The sequence below is a fragment of the Aulonocara stuartgranti genome, assembly GCF_965226115.1.
Source record: "Aulonocara stuartgranti genome assembly, chromosome: 9".
NCBI classification, from domain to species: Eukaryota; Metazoa; Chordata; class Actinopteri; order Cichliformes; family Cichlidae; genus Aulonocara; species Aulonocara stuartgranti.
The window spans coordinates 1,656,841-1,673,590 of record NC_138960.1 but is presented as its reverse complement, the minus strand read 5'-3'; the positions used below and the strand labels follow the sequence as shown (position 1 = coordinate 1,673,590).

The 16,750-nt window shown below is 39.4% G+C and overlaps 1 long non-coding RNA gene across 1 annotated transcript in view; it reads right to left on the bottom strand.

Annotated features, from left to right (window-relative positions):
- Positions 1–4,449: 4,449 nt before the first annotated feature.
- Positions 4,450–16,750, bottom strand: part of LOC309713905 — a 102,508-nt gene continuing 90,207 nt past the window's right edge. Inside the window, exon 3 of the long non-coding RNA XR_014278729.1 lies at positions 4,450–5,024. This is a non-coding gene — a long non-coding RNA (uncharacterized lncRNA). The remainder of the gene's footprint in view (positions 5,025–16,750) is intronic.

Here is a 16,750-nt window from a genome sequence, read left to right as displayed (position 1 = left end):
CGTGTCTGCTAGCTCAAAGGGTGTTCAGTCAGAGACTATTAATTCAGAGACTGTTTTTCCAAAAACTGCCCAGCCTGAAGCTCAGTTAGCTGCCCAGCCTCCTGAAGCTCCATCTCCTCTGTCCCCGCTAGCTCCATTCTCACCTCAGCTTTCACTCCAGCCTCCTACGTTGCCTTTAGCCCAGTCTGCTATTCATTGTTCGATTCACCATTGCCTTCCGCGCGGTCGGCCCGCTGAACTGCTCCCCCGCCGCCGTTGCCGTCCGCATGGTCAGCCCCCTGAACCGCACTGTGTTTGGGCTGTTTTCTTGGGCTCCGGTGTTTACTGTGCACTGCTTTTGTTTTCTGTTCAACATGACGATCCAGAGTTGGTACTAGAAAGCAGAGCTGCAGTCTTAGACACCTCTCTGCAGCCTCTGTTCTCCTTTCATCCCCCAAAACTCCAAATAAACAAGAATATAGCACCCTCAACAATAACAATGAGTAAAATATTGACTAGTGTTTAATAATGCACATTTCACTAAGTCCCTGTTATTAAATAATTTAATCATTGATCAACATATTAATTTACTCTGTCAACATATTCATCCTGATTTAGCCAGGTTTCTATAGAACAATCTGTCAGAACACTCAAAGCACAGGCTGAGAAGGTGGCGTGGCAGCAGTCTTTCAGTCCAACTTATTAATCTACCAAAGAACCAGACAGTTTTCATTTCAAATTGTATGAGTGATTTTGTTGTTAGTTGTTTAACTTGTTACTGCTTTCTTACCAAGACTTCATTATTTAAATCAACGACATCAACATGTGGACACCATGGCGCCAGCTGCATGGCCCAAGGCTGGAGCCGAACAAAAACTCCCTGATAACGACTGTGTGATGACTATTCTTTCCTTCCCATGCAAGGCCACCTGGGTTGGCTAGCAGACTGTTTACTTAGCCTGATAGGGTGAAGGACACTGTCTCAGCTGAACTATGGACATGCACACACATACACTTACACTGATAAGCATTCACACGCCCCCCCCTCCCCTTCCAACGCCTTCAATGCTTGTTGCCTCCTGGGAACATGAGGCGGGTCCGGGCCCGCGCTGGAGAGTCGGCGCAGTGGCAGGATGGCTGCTGTGTTGCCTGGGATTACTCCTTATCCCCTACCCAACCCTGTTGCTGGTCACGTGCTCTATAATATTGTACTGTGGACATTTATGTGCTTTCTGTGCAGAGGAGTTTTTTTTTGTTTCCTGTTCTCATGCTGTCCTCCTGTAGCCCAGCATGAGCAGAGGTCTCTTTTTTTCCTCTTGTACTTTCCCATTGTAGTGTACATTTCAGTGTTATACTGTAATGCAACCGTTCTCTGACTTGTATCCCCATGTGATGGCTGTGTTGTGTGTGTGAGGTCGGGGGGCGGATTCATTCCACTGCAGGGCAACCTGTCACTGCATGTGGTGAATAAAATTTGAACTTGAACTTATTTAGTTTCATCCCTGCTTATGCTCCGTCATACTTTGAAATGCCAGAAGAAACCTCTTGAATGTGACCATTTTTACTTTATTTTTTTTAAACAGTCTACCCCACTTGAGTTTTGAGTACTTGGAATTGACAAATCCAAATGGATGAAGGAATAAGTTCAGAATCAGTATTTAAGCAACAGTACGGAAAAATAAGATTATGGTTCAAACATTCCTGTGCTACCTATCAACTGTAGGAAGAGATTCTCTTCCTCTTTAGACAGAATGTAAAGCCATTACTTTAATACCACCATATAAAAACAGCCTTTGAGCCATTCACACAAAAGAAAGTAATGAATGCCTAACTATTTGTTCAAAGTTGTGATGGAAGCCAACTGCTGTGTTTTTATTTATTTATGTTTTCCTTTTTTTACCATATACTCTTACCTTAGATGAAAAGCAGACAGATTAAGCTGAATTATTATTTTTGCAGTTTTGGCAGGTGATTTGAAAATTTCCAAGGACTATTTTGAAAACAAATCTTGAAAATACAAGATGATTAACTAAAGTTAATATTGTAATCGTGCATGCTTAGAACAATTAATTGATTTCTTCATTTGCAACATAAACAAATTTAAGTACCTTTTAAAGTCTTTTTACATTTGATTGTAGTGCAACCGAAAAAACGATTCCTTGACAGTCTGGACAGGTAATTGGAATGAAAAGTAAATGAGTCTGAGAATGCAAGGAAGGTTTTGCTAATTGGGTGCTAATTACTTAGTAAATTGTCTAATTATGCGGACAGATAATTAGGCATTGCTTGCACAGCATTCTTTCAGAAGTTAATTCATATTTTAGCATATGAAGGGAGCAGTGGGAGGGGAGTTTGACAGGACTGCAGCACTTAAAGGTTGCTGTTTTAAAGGCCTTGCAGAGCCTCACGAGAAAGGTGGTTGTTGAGCAACATGATCCTGTAATATGACAAGTATAATTTTGCTGTGGCTATGAATAACATCTCATGGAATTAAAACGATAGGATGCCCTCAGCAATGTAGGTGCCAGATGTCATTTTAGCCCGTTGCTAGGTGGTTGCTAAGCAACATGACAATAGACATATAAAATCTACTTCTGATCTCATAAAATTTGCTTAAGACAGAGATTATGTGTATTATTGTGTATTGGCAACCCCTAAAATAAACTTGCTTGACATTAACACAGATTTGAATCCTCTGTGTGAGCCCATGATCCACCCTAACCATGCCTTTAAAGCTGTGACACTGTGGCGTCACTTTCATTTTTAATTGAAGAAAAAAAAATAAAAATCGCTAAGCTACCTAAACATAATTAGGAAAGAAAACTTAACTATATGAAGGCCAGTGTTGGGAAGGTTACTTTTAAAAGTAAAGTATTGATTCAGGGGGCTGAATAATTACGCACACCCCACTTTTTAATTATTTATTTGTAAAAAATGTTTGGAATCATGTATGATTTTTGTTCCACTTCTCACGTGTGCACCACTTTGTGTTGGTCTTTCACGTGGAATTCCAATAAAACTGATTCATGTTTTTGGCTGTAATGTGACAAAATGTGACAAAGTTCAAGGAGGCCAAATACTTTTGTAAGCCACTGTAAAACAGGTCCGCGGCTCTGAACCGTAGTAAAGGGACCTCTGGCTAATACGTCGGGTTCGTGTCGGGCTTGTAGCTTTAAACTAGCTTTACTTTGTTGTCTGGGTCAATTTTGCTAGCGAGAGACAGAGAAATGTTGAAAGGCTGCTCCAACAGAACTTATTGTTTCGGAGAAAAACACAAACACAGCGTATAGTCGAGTCTTAATAGCTTACTTACAGCTGGGCTCGTCAGGCTCTCTTTTTGGTTGCAGTGGTTATTATTATATTTACATGCTTCCAGCTCCCGTTTCTGCTCGGTGACAACTCGTAGGTTTCCTTTTTCTCCCTCCCTCGCTCACTGACACATAACGAGTAAGACAGTCCATTCTCCCTGCAGCACGGACTACACTGCCCATGAGGTTACATTCTTTAGGGCGAAGCCTGTAACACTCTGCCTATTGCCTTCATATTAAATCTTTTTTGTGAATAATTTCTTTTAAATATTTTTTCACGTCATTATACGGGTCACAAGTAGGGGTGACATGAGCCGCGGGATTGAGACAGACATTACAGCTTCTGTATGTGTCAGGCGTTGCGTGGAGGCAAGGAAGAAGGAACCCAAAGGCAGGACTCGCAGGTAGGTGAAGGTTTATTATAAGGAGTGGATGAATAGAGGGTGAACGGACACTGACTGGCTGGACAACTGAATGGCTGACTGAACTGAGGGAACACACGGAAAGGACAACATAACATCACACGAACATCAATGACACGACAAGGGCTGAAGGGAAGAGAGGGCTTAAATACATAGACTGATGATGATGAGAGACCGGTGAGTACACAGCTGAACATAATCTGGCTAATGACACGAGACAAGCTGACACAGGAAAAGCAGGAAGTGAGAACATTGAAGTGGCAAAATAAACTGAACATGAACAAAACTGAAAACACTGGGTCACCGACCCAGGAACCCTGACAGTATGTGTCTTTTGTTTGGGTTTTCATCGGTGTGGAATTGCCAAAAATAGAGGGCATAGCCTAACACAGGGGTGGGCAACACCAGGCCTCGAGGGCCGGTGTCCCTGCAGGTTTTAGATGTGTCCTTGAACCAACACAGCTGATTTAAATGGCTAAATTAGGTCCTCAACATGTCCTGAACTTCTCCAGAGGCCTGGTAACAAACTAATCATGTGATTCAGGTGTGTTGACCCAAGGTGAGATCTAAAACCCACAGGACACCGGCCCTCGAAATACGTAACAGTGGTTCATGTATTCCATTACTCCCCAACACTGATAAAGGCTGTATATTGACCATGTTGTACAATTAGTGTCACGGCTCAACGGCACGAGGGAACAGGGATGGACACAGGCGCAGAAACCAACCCGGAAGCGAGGTGACAGAAAACAAATGATTTATTTCCGCCCACAGGTAAACAAAGGTGAAACACAAAGCGACGCCACCACACTAGTGGCGCGTAGGATTCGTCGGTGATAATGAGGGCGACCTAGACACCTCTAGGAGACGGCTGAACAGCGGGGACAGCGGGGAGGTAGAAACAGGACTAGGTAGGGGCCGGGGGCACTGGAACAAGAGGAGATCACGATCAGAGGGATCCAGCAGACAACCAATAATCCTCCGCAGTTGAATTGAATTGCCTTACTTGGTTTCAGATGGAGGGGACAGGTGGAGCGGAAAACCCGGAAGCGGTCGAGGCGTGGGGAGGCAGGCAGGTGAGCGGTGGGCCGGCAGGCCACGTTGTGTAAGCAGCTGGCGGCCCAGGTCCAGGAGGACGGGAGCGAGGGGAACAAGATCTCCACTCCGGGTGCTATCGATGGGAATAGCAGATACTCAGGCGATGAGTGGTTGAGAGCGCAGGTCTGATATACCGCTGGCACGATTGCTCACAGGTGGTCAGCCAGGGAGGGGCAACCGGACTCCGCCTAAAGGAGGAGGAGCCGCTGTCTGAGACCTGCAGGTGCCCAACCAGACCATGACAATTAGTGTGTCCAGCATCCACCTCAAAATGTCAGTATTACTGATGTACACCTGATGAAAAAAGGAGACTGGCCATCTTTTGGATTTTTGTCAGCATCTTGCGTCTTTCCTAACACAATTTTCTCATGTTTTAAAGTTAAGTGTAACTGTATAGTGCAGAAACTCAATGACATGCAGAGAGGGTATATTAATTTGTTTATCATGTTTGAGTGAAAGCAAGTCAATAATTTAGCAATGTTAAGTCTCGCTATACCACAGGTGATTTTGTGTTCCACATTTTGGATCGTGGGTTGAGGAAGGCAGCCATCTCAGTCAAGTCGAGCCGCTGCCACTGCTTTTTTTTCGGTATATCTTGATTTTCTAAGTGAATGTTTTCCAAATCTCAGCCAAATTTAGTTTAATGCCAGGAGTGTCACCATGTAACGTTAACGCTAAATAAGTGCCGTTAGCTTATTTGCTCACGTTGTTTTATCTGTTGTCAAAGAATTTTTAGTTTGAATTTGATTTTGGAGCGGGAGCCGTAATGTCACATTTAAATTAACTCTGAGGTGATCCTAACCTATTTTGGACTTCTGTGTGAATTGGTTTGCCAACTGACTGTTCAGTTACATTATGTGTTAACTGCACCGTGGTGTTCGTGAGATTTAATGTCATCGGCAGCATTAAGTTAGCTGCAGATTTAGAGACAAACTCTATTCCGTATTTCACCTTGAGTCAGTGATGGATTGTGTGTTCAAGTTGTTGTGGTGAGAACAGGACGTTGTATTTTCTCTTAAAGTTTTTGTAACGTAATTATAATTTTTTTTTTATCATCCAGCACATGCATACGCACACAGGCCACCTTATTAATACTGTTACGCCCCTAGTCTAGGCGTGTAAAGACGCACATAAGGTTGGAGGAGAGAGAGACAAGTACCCGCCCTGGTTCCCAAGCCAAACATCCAAAACCAGTTATGAGTAAAACAAAGGAGATTTTATTGAAGGTCAGGAAGCATAGTTGGTTTTGTTTATTATTTTGGCCTGGGTTCACCCTGGAGCTAAGTCCCGCCAGGAAACTAACTAAACCCTAAGAAAGAAACAAAACAAACAAATGACAATACTAACCCTCGCTCCCTGGCTCCGAAAACAGGAGAAAACTGTTCAAAAGAAAAAGGCGGCTCACCCTTTCCGCTACAGCCTATGTGTGCCTAAGCACTAATCTGATACACCACTTGCAGCTCTCACATAGCACGCTCGCACAGATACACAGAAAAGTCTAAGTTGGAAACCAGGGCCGTCTGCTGTCAAACTGCTCGCTCGCGTGTCTCTCTCTCTCTCTCTCTCTCTCTCTCTCTCGGCAGCTGTCAGAGCGGCTTTTTGAACACATTCATGTGTTCCAAGGTCCAATCAGCAGCTCGCTACTCTTCATTAGGGGAGGGACCTGCGGAGAGTCTTAAACACAGTAAAGAGACAGAAACAAAGCAGCCCACACAGAGTCTTTATGGCCACAGCCGTAACACCCCCCTTCCCAAAATCAAAACATCTCCTTTGTAGATGTTTTGACAGTTTCATGATAGGGCATCCGCTAACACATTCTCTGTACCCTTTTCATGGCATATTTCCAAGTTGAAATCTTGCACAAGGAGAGACCATCTCATCAGCCTTTGATTCAAGTTCTGCATTCGCATTAGGGACACTAGGGGATTGTGGTCGGTATAAACGATCACAGGTGAGGGACTGGAACCGATGTACACCTCAAAATGCTGCAATGCAAACAACAGAGAAAGGGTCTCTTTTTCACTTGTGCTGTACCTTCACTGATGGACATTGAATTTCTTTGAGAAATAGCCGATTGGGTGATTCACACCATGTTGATCTTCCTGTAGCAATACGGCACCTGCTCCGCTTGCACTGGCATCTACCTCTAATTTAAAAGGGCGCGCAAAATCAGGGGCAGCCAGTACTGGCACACTGCACAGGAGAGTTTTAACAGCCAGGAACGCACTCTGACACGCAGAGGACCACAGAAAAGGTTTCAACACGCTAGTAAGGGGTGCGAACACTTCCGCGAAATTTCGACAGAAACCCCAGTAGTAGCCCACCATGCCGAGAAAACTGTGGTACTCACGCCTAGTACAAGGAGCAGGAAAGTCCAGTATGGCCTGGATTTTGGCCAAGATAGGGCGTGCTTGTCCCTGACCCACCTGTTTCCCTAAATACGTCACCAATGAAGCCCAAAACTGAAAGACAAAGCTGCTCCTGTAAGGAAAGCTCACTGTTGTTATGCACGTGAGGTGGATAGCTCCAGGTGAGAGGACATTTAAATCTTACACTTGTTCTCCTGCATTTTGGAGGCTTCCAGGAACAAATCACAGCGTTCATTGTTGTATACTCTCTGTAACTGTCATGAGGGCAGGGCCCTTTTTTTTTCTTCTTTTTTCCCTTTTGCTCTCTGTTCCAGTTGTCTGAATGTCAGCATTTCTCAATTTTTGTTTGTATTTTCTTTCACACATGAAACTGGAACTACAACTGACAGCTTCAGTTTAATTCAGTTGGAGTATAGAATGTTGAGTTATCACAATATGATCAGTGCTGGAATCTTTGACAGTCACTGTGTATCTGTTTTTTTTTTCTCTTGAATGAAGGTTTTGACATGCAAGTGGTCTTTTTTTTTGTTTTGTTTTGTTTTTTAGTAATTTGAGTTAAATGGGTACTGTTAATAGGAAGGTGTTTGCTGATAGAATGTTATTGGTAACTAACATTACATCAAATTGTTTCGTTTATAATTGTTGTTTAAATGAATCTTGACATCAGAGGCCTTAAGCAGAATGTTGTCTGGTTGTCTGTAACATTTTTCAAAAGAAAAGCTCAAATTTTTATGCTCTGATTGATTCGACAAAACACTGAAAAACTGACATTACTTGACTGCTGATTTAGATTTCAGCAGAGCAGTGGTATCAGTTAAATTTTTTACCTACTTTCACTACAGTGAAATTAGAGATTTTGTTTTGAAATGTTACTGTTCATGGATACTGGCAACCATCTTAGAAGAAAACAAAGGGGGTTGTCAGGGGTTGCTGAGTGGATGTGGAGAAAAGGACTCAAACGCAGGACTCACGGTGAAGATGCAGGGTGTTTATTGTGAGGGACGAATGACGAAAACAGGAGATGGCTGACTGACTGAATAACTGAATGAACGGCTGACTGATCTGAACATGGGGCATAGACAGCAGTGACAACATTAATGACGCGACGCCGACCAGGAGAGAACTGAGGAGTTAAATACACTGGCTGAACAATGACTGATAGGTGACAGGAGAGTGAGCAGCTGAACACAATTGAACTAACGATGCATGGAATAAGAACTAGAACATAATGCACACAGAGTAACGTAACACAAAACAGGAAGTGGAACGTACAGAGGATAAACAGTGAACATGAACTGAAAATACTAGGTCAACGACCCAGAAACCCTGACAGGGGTGTCCAAATTCATAGGCCGTCTCCTCCTGAGGCTGCATTTGTAGGCCGATTACGTCACAGCGACGCGACGAAGGCTGTCCAAATTCATAGACTCCTCCAAATGCAGCCGACAAATGCGTAATTCTTTTCCTCAGATTTGAAGGATGGGTCGGGTGTATCCTTCGTGGCCCAACCTATCCCAGAATTTATAGCTCGGCCAATTCCAGTTTCCAACAATGGCAGCAGCTGCTTTCTTTTGTGACCCAGAAAGATTAATATTAAAACTAACCTTTAACATATTTTCAGGTAAGAATGTAGCTGTGTAAACTTCAAATATCTGCTCGGTTTATCAAGACATCACAATATTTGCAAAAGTGTTCATATGTTTTCGGAGGCGTCTGTTACCCACCAACTCGATAGCTGACCAGGAGGTCAAAGGTCACTAGAGCCGGTGAGAACAGCAAACTCCCAGCACATTGTTTTCAAACCCCCCCGCGGTCTTTCGCTACTCAGGTTAAGCATGATATATAAGTCACTTAGATAACTTAAAACACTGAAAAGCCAATAAGTAACATTTTATTTGTTCGTGAGTAAATCGGTTTGGCTGAGATTAAAGTTTTCAAACAGCTGAATAAACATCAAACAGAAAACTTATTAAACAGAAGTGTGAGATGGTCGAGAGTTTACTCCAGAGTCCTGTTATATTTTAGATAGCAAGGAGCAGATGGCAGAGTTTATTAAACTCCACCGAGAAAGCTGGTGACGCAAATTTGAATGCTAGATCGTCCAATTTCACAGCCTCGCACTTCCGGCGTACTTCGGAGGACCCGGCTCACGTAGACCGCAAAGGCCGGGTCCTCAGGAGGATGCAACCTATGAATTTGGACACGGCTAATATAATCTGTTATAAGGCCTCTATTGGATAATTATTTATTTAGTACTAGAATATAATACCAACATGTCGTATGAAGATAGCATGTAGTATTTAAGTGACAAAGTATTATTGGGGTAGACATTTTTGAATAGTGTTGGAATAAAGTCAAAAAATTGTGAAAGGTTAAAATATTCCAAGCGCTCAAATTATTTCATTAATGTTTCAGTCACATTTTATCAACACAATGCTCAGGTTTATTGAATATGAATAAGTTGTGTGAATGTAACTCAGCTGTTTGAGTTACAGCCAAAGCAACTGTCTGGAAACAAAGTCTACTATTGAATTCGTTAAATCCAACATGTTCATTGTTTCAGTGTATTTTGCCTTAAGTGCAGTTTGCATGTTATAAAAATGGTTCTTTCATAGGAATATAATGAATGTTTTTTAAATACATTTTAAGGTCAGCACTTTGTTTGAACAAAGAAACATTGTTAAAGTCAACAGCACTGTTTCAACAGACATTTCAATGCTCGATAAAGCAGTTTTAAGTCTTCAGCTATTCATGTGGACAATAGCTGGTGAGCAACCAAATCTTTCAGAAAAATGCTCGACTTCATGTGGATTTAAGCAAGTTCAAATGCGTGTTAGTCATTGTTATTGCTGTCAAACATTCCACACAATTATTTGAATGCAACATTAAGCAGACAACGTAGGGGAAAAATCATCCAAACAACAATAACAGGACCTGGCCTGTTCACACGGGCTGTACTGTCACACTTCAGCAGTTCATATTTATTTAACTGCCAAATTAGACTGATTCATTCTCCTTTTTGGAGAGTGAGACGGGTCAGAAAAGAGAACCGTGGTGGGCTCATTATCTCTCCAGTTGCATGTTTACTCTTCTAAATACACCTAATTGGGAGACCAAAGTGTCAGCGACTACCTCTACCCATTGCTGAGAGGGTAGTCAACCACACATCTGCTTACTGGCTCACTAATTTGATCCAACTTAACTGTCTCTTCGTGTCTCCATGTTAGCTGTCAGTGCACTTGGGTGTGACTTGGAAAAAAGAGGACGCTTGGGTACATGCTGTGAATTTTTTTTCCTTTTTTTTTTCTTTTGTTAAACCAGAAATAAAAACAAATAAAAAAGCTTGAAAGAAAGATTTTGGCATTTATAGATAATATTTCATTCCTGGAAAGTGGAAAAAGATTTTGTCAGTTTTTGTGTTTAGTAAAGAAGAAAAATATCTCAATGAGAATACTTAAATATGTAGAATCTTTGCATACAGTCCTTATTTATTTAGAGACACTAAGGACCTATTAAATTCACAACAGCAATATACAGACCCTTTCCAAAAAAATTAGAATGCCATGGAAAGGTTTAATGTTCTGAATGGAATTGTGGAAATAAATAAACTTCTGTAGATTATAGATTCAGGGCCCACAACTTAAATGATTTCAAGTACTTGGTTTCTTATTTGTACAAAATTTGGGCTTCCAGCTCATGAAACCCACCAAAACAGGATTTCAAAAAATTAGAATACTGTGGAGGTGGCTCCATGGGATAGGTGGGCTAGGTTTCACAGTGAACTCACCCAAAACCTTGGCTGATTGTGACCTACACCTGTTTTCACATCTTGCCTCGTGTGATTATGTAGAGGATCATCAGGGAGTCCATTGTCTCTCTCTCCGGGGGATACTCCCACATGGCTTAAATCTGGGATTCTCCACCATTTGACCCTAGAACTGAAGAAGCCCTTTGGATGAGAGGTGAAATGTCTTCAAACAACTTAAAGAAGTCCAGATGCTTTTCTTTCCAAGCTCTTTAGACCACTGTAAAATGAATGGTTACTTGGCGTGTGTGTGTGTGTGTGTGTGTGTGTGTGTGTGTGTGTGTGTGTGTGTGTGTGTGTTTGTGTGTGTGTGTGTGATTTTCGGCTTTTTCCTTTTAAACAAATTTAAAGTAAAACACTGCAAACCACAACACAATTAAATATAAATTAAAATATGAAAACAAAAAGAAGATGCACATTCTCTGTCATATGGGCCTGCATGAATAAACTTTCTGAATCCTTTATCTTACGCAACTTTCTAATGTGACGTTGTTGTCCCTGGCTCTCTTTCTCTCCCTCTCGCTCTGTTCCTGTGCTACTAAGTGTAACTACCGCCCCTCCCCCCTCTGCCCAGCGCAAAGCACAAGGCTCGCAAGCGGAGTGAAGCAGAAAAAAGTGCGAGAAAAGGGAAGGGGGGAAAAACAACAACAAAAAAACAGAGCCTCGCGATAAGGAGCCGGCTCCCGTCATTCATGTCAAAGATCCGGCTATAAGAGCCATTTCGTTCGCGACCAACACATCACTAACAACCAGCCGCTCAAGTTAAAAAAAAAAAAAAAAAAAAAAAAAAATGGAAGCAACTCTGAAAGTCTCTGTGTGGTCAACAGCAGACACACACTATGCCCATATCGTGGTCTAAACCAATTAGAGATAGTCAAGGGTGGAACCTCTCAGATGCCCATGCCCAAGGTACGATGCTCAGATATTGAGATGTTCAGCTCAAAGCCTTTGAGGCACTTTAAATTTTGACTTTCTTGTTATTTTATATATCTTGAGATACCTTAAGTTTAATTTCAGCTCAGTGAAGCACTTTAAGCACAAGAACTTTTTCAGTACCATATTTTTCGGACTATAAGACTTAAATCCTTTCATTACCTCAAAAGTGTGGCTTATGTATGAATTCTGCTTGTGCTTATTGACCTTGAACTGATTTTATGTGGTACACGGTGCTCAAAAATCTGTCAAATGTTTTAGTATCCCATACGGTAAAAAAAATATTTTAAAATACATTTTGAAATATATTTCAAAATATACAAAAAATGGCCAAATAATATATGTCCTAAAATACATTTTAAAATATATTTATATATTTTGAAATGTATTTTAACACATATATTTTTTGGCCATTTTTTGTATATTTTGAAATATATTAATAAAATATATTTCAAAATACAATTTAAACTTATTTAAAATCATTCAAAAAAAAAAATATAAATTTAACCCTTCATATATTTCTAAGAAAACATGTAACAGCTGAAAGAAATCTTTATTTGATGTTTAAAACATACATATAGCATATCAATCAAGCAAGGAATATTCATTTTATAAGTTTATTCTCATTACATACTTAAACATTCTAAAAGAAAGACACACACACACATATACATAATGTGTGTGTGTGTATATATATATATATATATATATATATATATATATATATATATATGTGTGTGTGTGTGTGTGTGTGTGTGTATGTATATGTGTGTGTGATTGTATGAACATAAGTCAACATACTTAAAATGTAATTTCTTTTCCTTTTCCAGCAGTCTCAGTTCCCCCAGCTTTCACTGCAATCCTCAAAGCCCTTCTGGACACATTGGGAAACCTCTTCCTTACCGCCACTGTAACAAACAAAAGTCACAGTTCTATTACTTTTATCAGAGTTAAAATAAAAATATGATTTATGTTAGCTGGCTTCATTTAGCAAACAGATATTTCTGTTTATATAGATACAGATATTAATACAGATATATTTTACGCATAATTTTACCTCTTTTTTTCCTAGATGGGAAGTCTATCCAGTTCACATTACAGTAATGCCAACACCCCTTTTGGTCGTCTCTCCTTACCCTCCAGCATTCATAAATCTGTTGACCTTCTTTGTCTGAGACCAACCACTACGATGCATCATCACCTATTTGTATTGGTAACTTACTTTACAACCTATTTTAATGGTTGCAAAGTAAGTTACTTGTGCTGTATGCAATTTTAGATACACAGAAAGTCTTCACTTACTATATATGGCTGTCATAGTGTCCTTATCAAGGGCAGTTCTTCACTCTGCGCCGATGTCCGTTTTGTTCTGTCCTCCTATAAAAAGCATGAACATTTGAGTGTTTGACTAGTTTTAGATTTCCAAAAATTTGATATTTGTACAACTAAACATTTGAACTACAATTATATGCTATTGAGAGATACTTTTATGGGTACTTTTTGGTAAAGCAACTGGTGACAGAGAAGTAGGCTTTTTAAAGTACTATTAGCTAACCATTTGAACTGACTTTCAAAGCTGTTCACCTTTTAAATTGCTGTGGATCAAAACCTCCAGTGGGAAGGCGGCCATTAGAAGAACACGCACCATTGAACCTGAAAATAACAAAAACAAACAAAAAACAGAACAATATATAAGAGTCCGGTAGGGTAATAAATCTCTTCTGAAGCAATATAGTTCATTTTGGGTGAAAAACAAAACATTCCTCTAACATATATATACTGACATCAGCAATCAACATCATGATTGTAATTATTTCCTTTTTAGTACATCTACTGCTGTGTGCATGTGTCAAGCACTACGACTGTATCTATGCATATAAATTCACGATATATATCGTGCAAAAATGTTTTGTTATAGTCAAAATAGGCAAACAAACAAAGGCATTCAATCAGAGGTGAGAAATTAATTGGGAATATCAATTATAGGTGAACTATTCTTTACCTACTAGCAATCAAGCTTCTTTAACCAAGAAGCTTGAAATATTTGAATGTAAAATAAAATAAATAAATAAATAATAATAAAAATAACATGATGTAATTAAAATGCACAACTTACATTAACGAAATCTGCATTTGTATCCACAGGCTAAAAGTAAAACAGTAAATGTGTTAGTAATAGTACAGGTATTTGTAAAAAAAAAAAAAAGAGGCAGTAACTGTGACTTTTCTAGTGGGATGCTAAATGCAGAGATTTATATTTACAGTATAATACTGCATGTACAGGTAGCTGTGTTGTGAACTGTAACTGAATATTAGAAAATCTCAGAGAAATTAAATGTATTTATTTTTTGAATTTATCAATCATAAAACTGTCTGTTTTGAAGGCCTATTACGATAACGACTTTTTGTTGGTCGGTATATTGCCCCATAAACAATTGTGACAAGTTATGTCATTGTCATTTTAAGACCATTTTATGTCTTTGAATGTATAATCATAATATAACACCATAATAATGCAAGATCTACACACTTTCAATTAACAAACCAACATCTAATTCTTAAAGTATTTAGATCATGGAAATTAGGAATCAAAATATTAGATACCTTAAAAACTTGAATAAATAGGAAATTTTCTAACAAATAGAAAACAATGTTATTTAATGTTATTGTTTTGTTATCATTATATTTTATTTTTGTAAATATAATGGCAGATAAATTACATCATCAACAATTATTGAGGTCATGTACATGTATTGTGTTAAGTCGATATATCGATTATTGTGATAGGCCTACTGTTTTGGTATCATAATGAGCTTGTCAAACATGCATGACCACTAAGCAATGTGTAAGCAGTAGTATTGGTCTGAATGACAACAAACATAACTAGTGTTTTGGAAAATCTGTTAGAAAAGTTATTTCAATAATTATGATTAGCATGTGACACAGACACTGCATAAAAAACTACAACAACAAATACTTACTTTAGCAAACTGCACAAAAACAACAACAGCAACAACAACATTAATGACAATGACAAACAAAATTACTTACATTTATGTAAATCTCACATCAGGAAGATCTGCATTCGATTTCATGGGCTGAAATAAATAGGCAGAAACATTACTGCTAAAAAAAAAAAAAAAAAAACTCTAAAAAGCCTAAAAATGATTAAAAAAGCAAGGAAATGTGGAACATTGTAATTAGCGAACATTAATAAAGCATAACTGTGCTTTGTTTCTAACCTTGGTAAGTACTCTGTAGCCAGAAGGAGAGGTGGGATTTCTGTGAAAGCCAAATTAAATGTGAATAGGTTTTGATAGTTATTGTATATAACAAGTGTAAACAGTTTTATTTGTATTTTTTCCCTTTCTGAGAAGGCAGAATAATAAGAAAAGGCAAAAGTACGTCACAATATAATTAATTAAGTTACATATTTTGATTACCAAATTATGGAAGCGTGGAGCTGCCACCCAGGCAAAAGAAAAATAGAGCTATATCACGTTATAACGTGAAATGTTTATTGTTCTAACATTATCCTTTTCATGTTTGTATAATATAATATCACGTTATTATAATATACATAATTGTCACGTTTGCACAATATTGTACGGACGTGATAATTATGTACATTTTTCGTACAATGTTATTCAAACATGTTGTTCAAACATGAAAAGTATATTGTATAAACATGATAGTATATTGTTAGAACGATAAACTTTTCACGTTACGATATACTTATATTTCTCTTTTGCCTGGGTGGCAGCTCTACGCTTCCATTCCAAATAAGCGAGAATAAAGTAATATTATATGGGAAAAGGCACCTGCTAGCTTGATGATGGAGGCTTCTTAGACTGGCCACCCGCCTTGGCTTCTTGTCGCCACTCCACGAAATAAAGGTCCGTTTCCTCCATGCCGGCTAATTATTCATCCTCATTAAAATCTCGTATATGTTCAGTTGGCAGAATAGAGAATTTTACATCTTCCAACCACTTAATTAACGCGAACATAATCGGCTTGTTTCTTCCCGTCTCCTGTATCCGGCCGTTCCTCTCGCTGTCGGATTTCGCACCTCAGAGACGTCGTTATTTTTCAAAAAAAAAAAAGAAAGAAAGAAAGAAAGAAAGAAACAGCAACAACAACAGTTTTTGCACGTTCATTGCACATTTGTGGGAATGTTTAAATATTTAATTTTTATTAATTACTTTTCATTATATCTTTATTTTTTAAACCACCATGGCAATGCGCATGCGCATACACTCTTTCACGCAAAGGGCTTTGGAGTTGACGTAATGTCGCAATGCATTGTGGGAGCGCAGCACCATCTTGGCAGGCCACGAATCAAAACAAGATTGCTACGAACCATTCTGAAATGTAGCTCAAAAGAAAATGACGGTATAGAGACAGATTGTGTCCAGATGCAAAGAGACGGTACTTGATTGTTGAAATGTGGACCCGTATGAAATATAGCCGTGGAGTAGAAACCCTGAAGACCAAACCGCTATTGACTTAGCATGATCTACTCTCGTACCTTGTCTGTGGAGTCAGAGCATACACGGCGCACCAATTTCGCAATTATAAATCTCTGGAGGCGCACATCCAATTCTCCAAGGACTGGGTACAAGATTTGGCTATTTTTAAGCCTCCACGTTGTGATTACGCCGTCATTCAAGCAAAGGTAAGTCAGCTTGAGTACTGCGAGTAAAATGCGTTTGATTCCCCCCAACATTCAAATTAGTGCTAGCAAAAATTCATTCGTGAGGGGGAAATTACAGTGAGAACATGTAGAGGCTCTGTTAGAGGGATAACATAGTGAGTTCAGTGCATTGATGTGACATT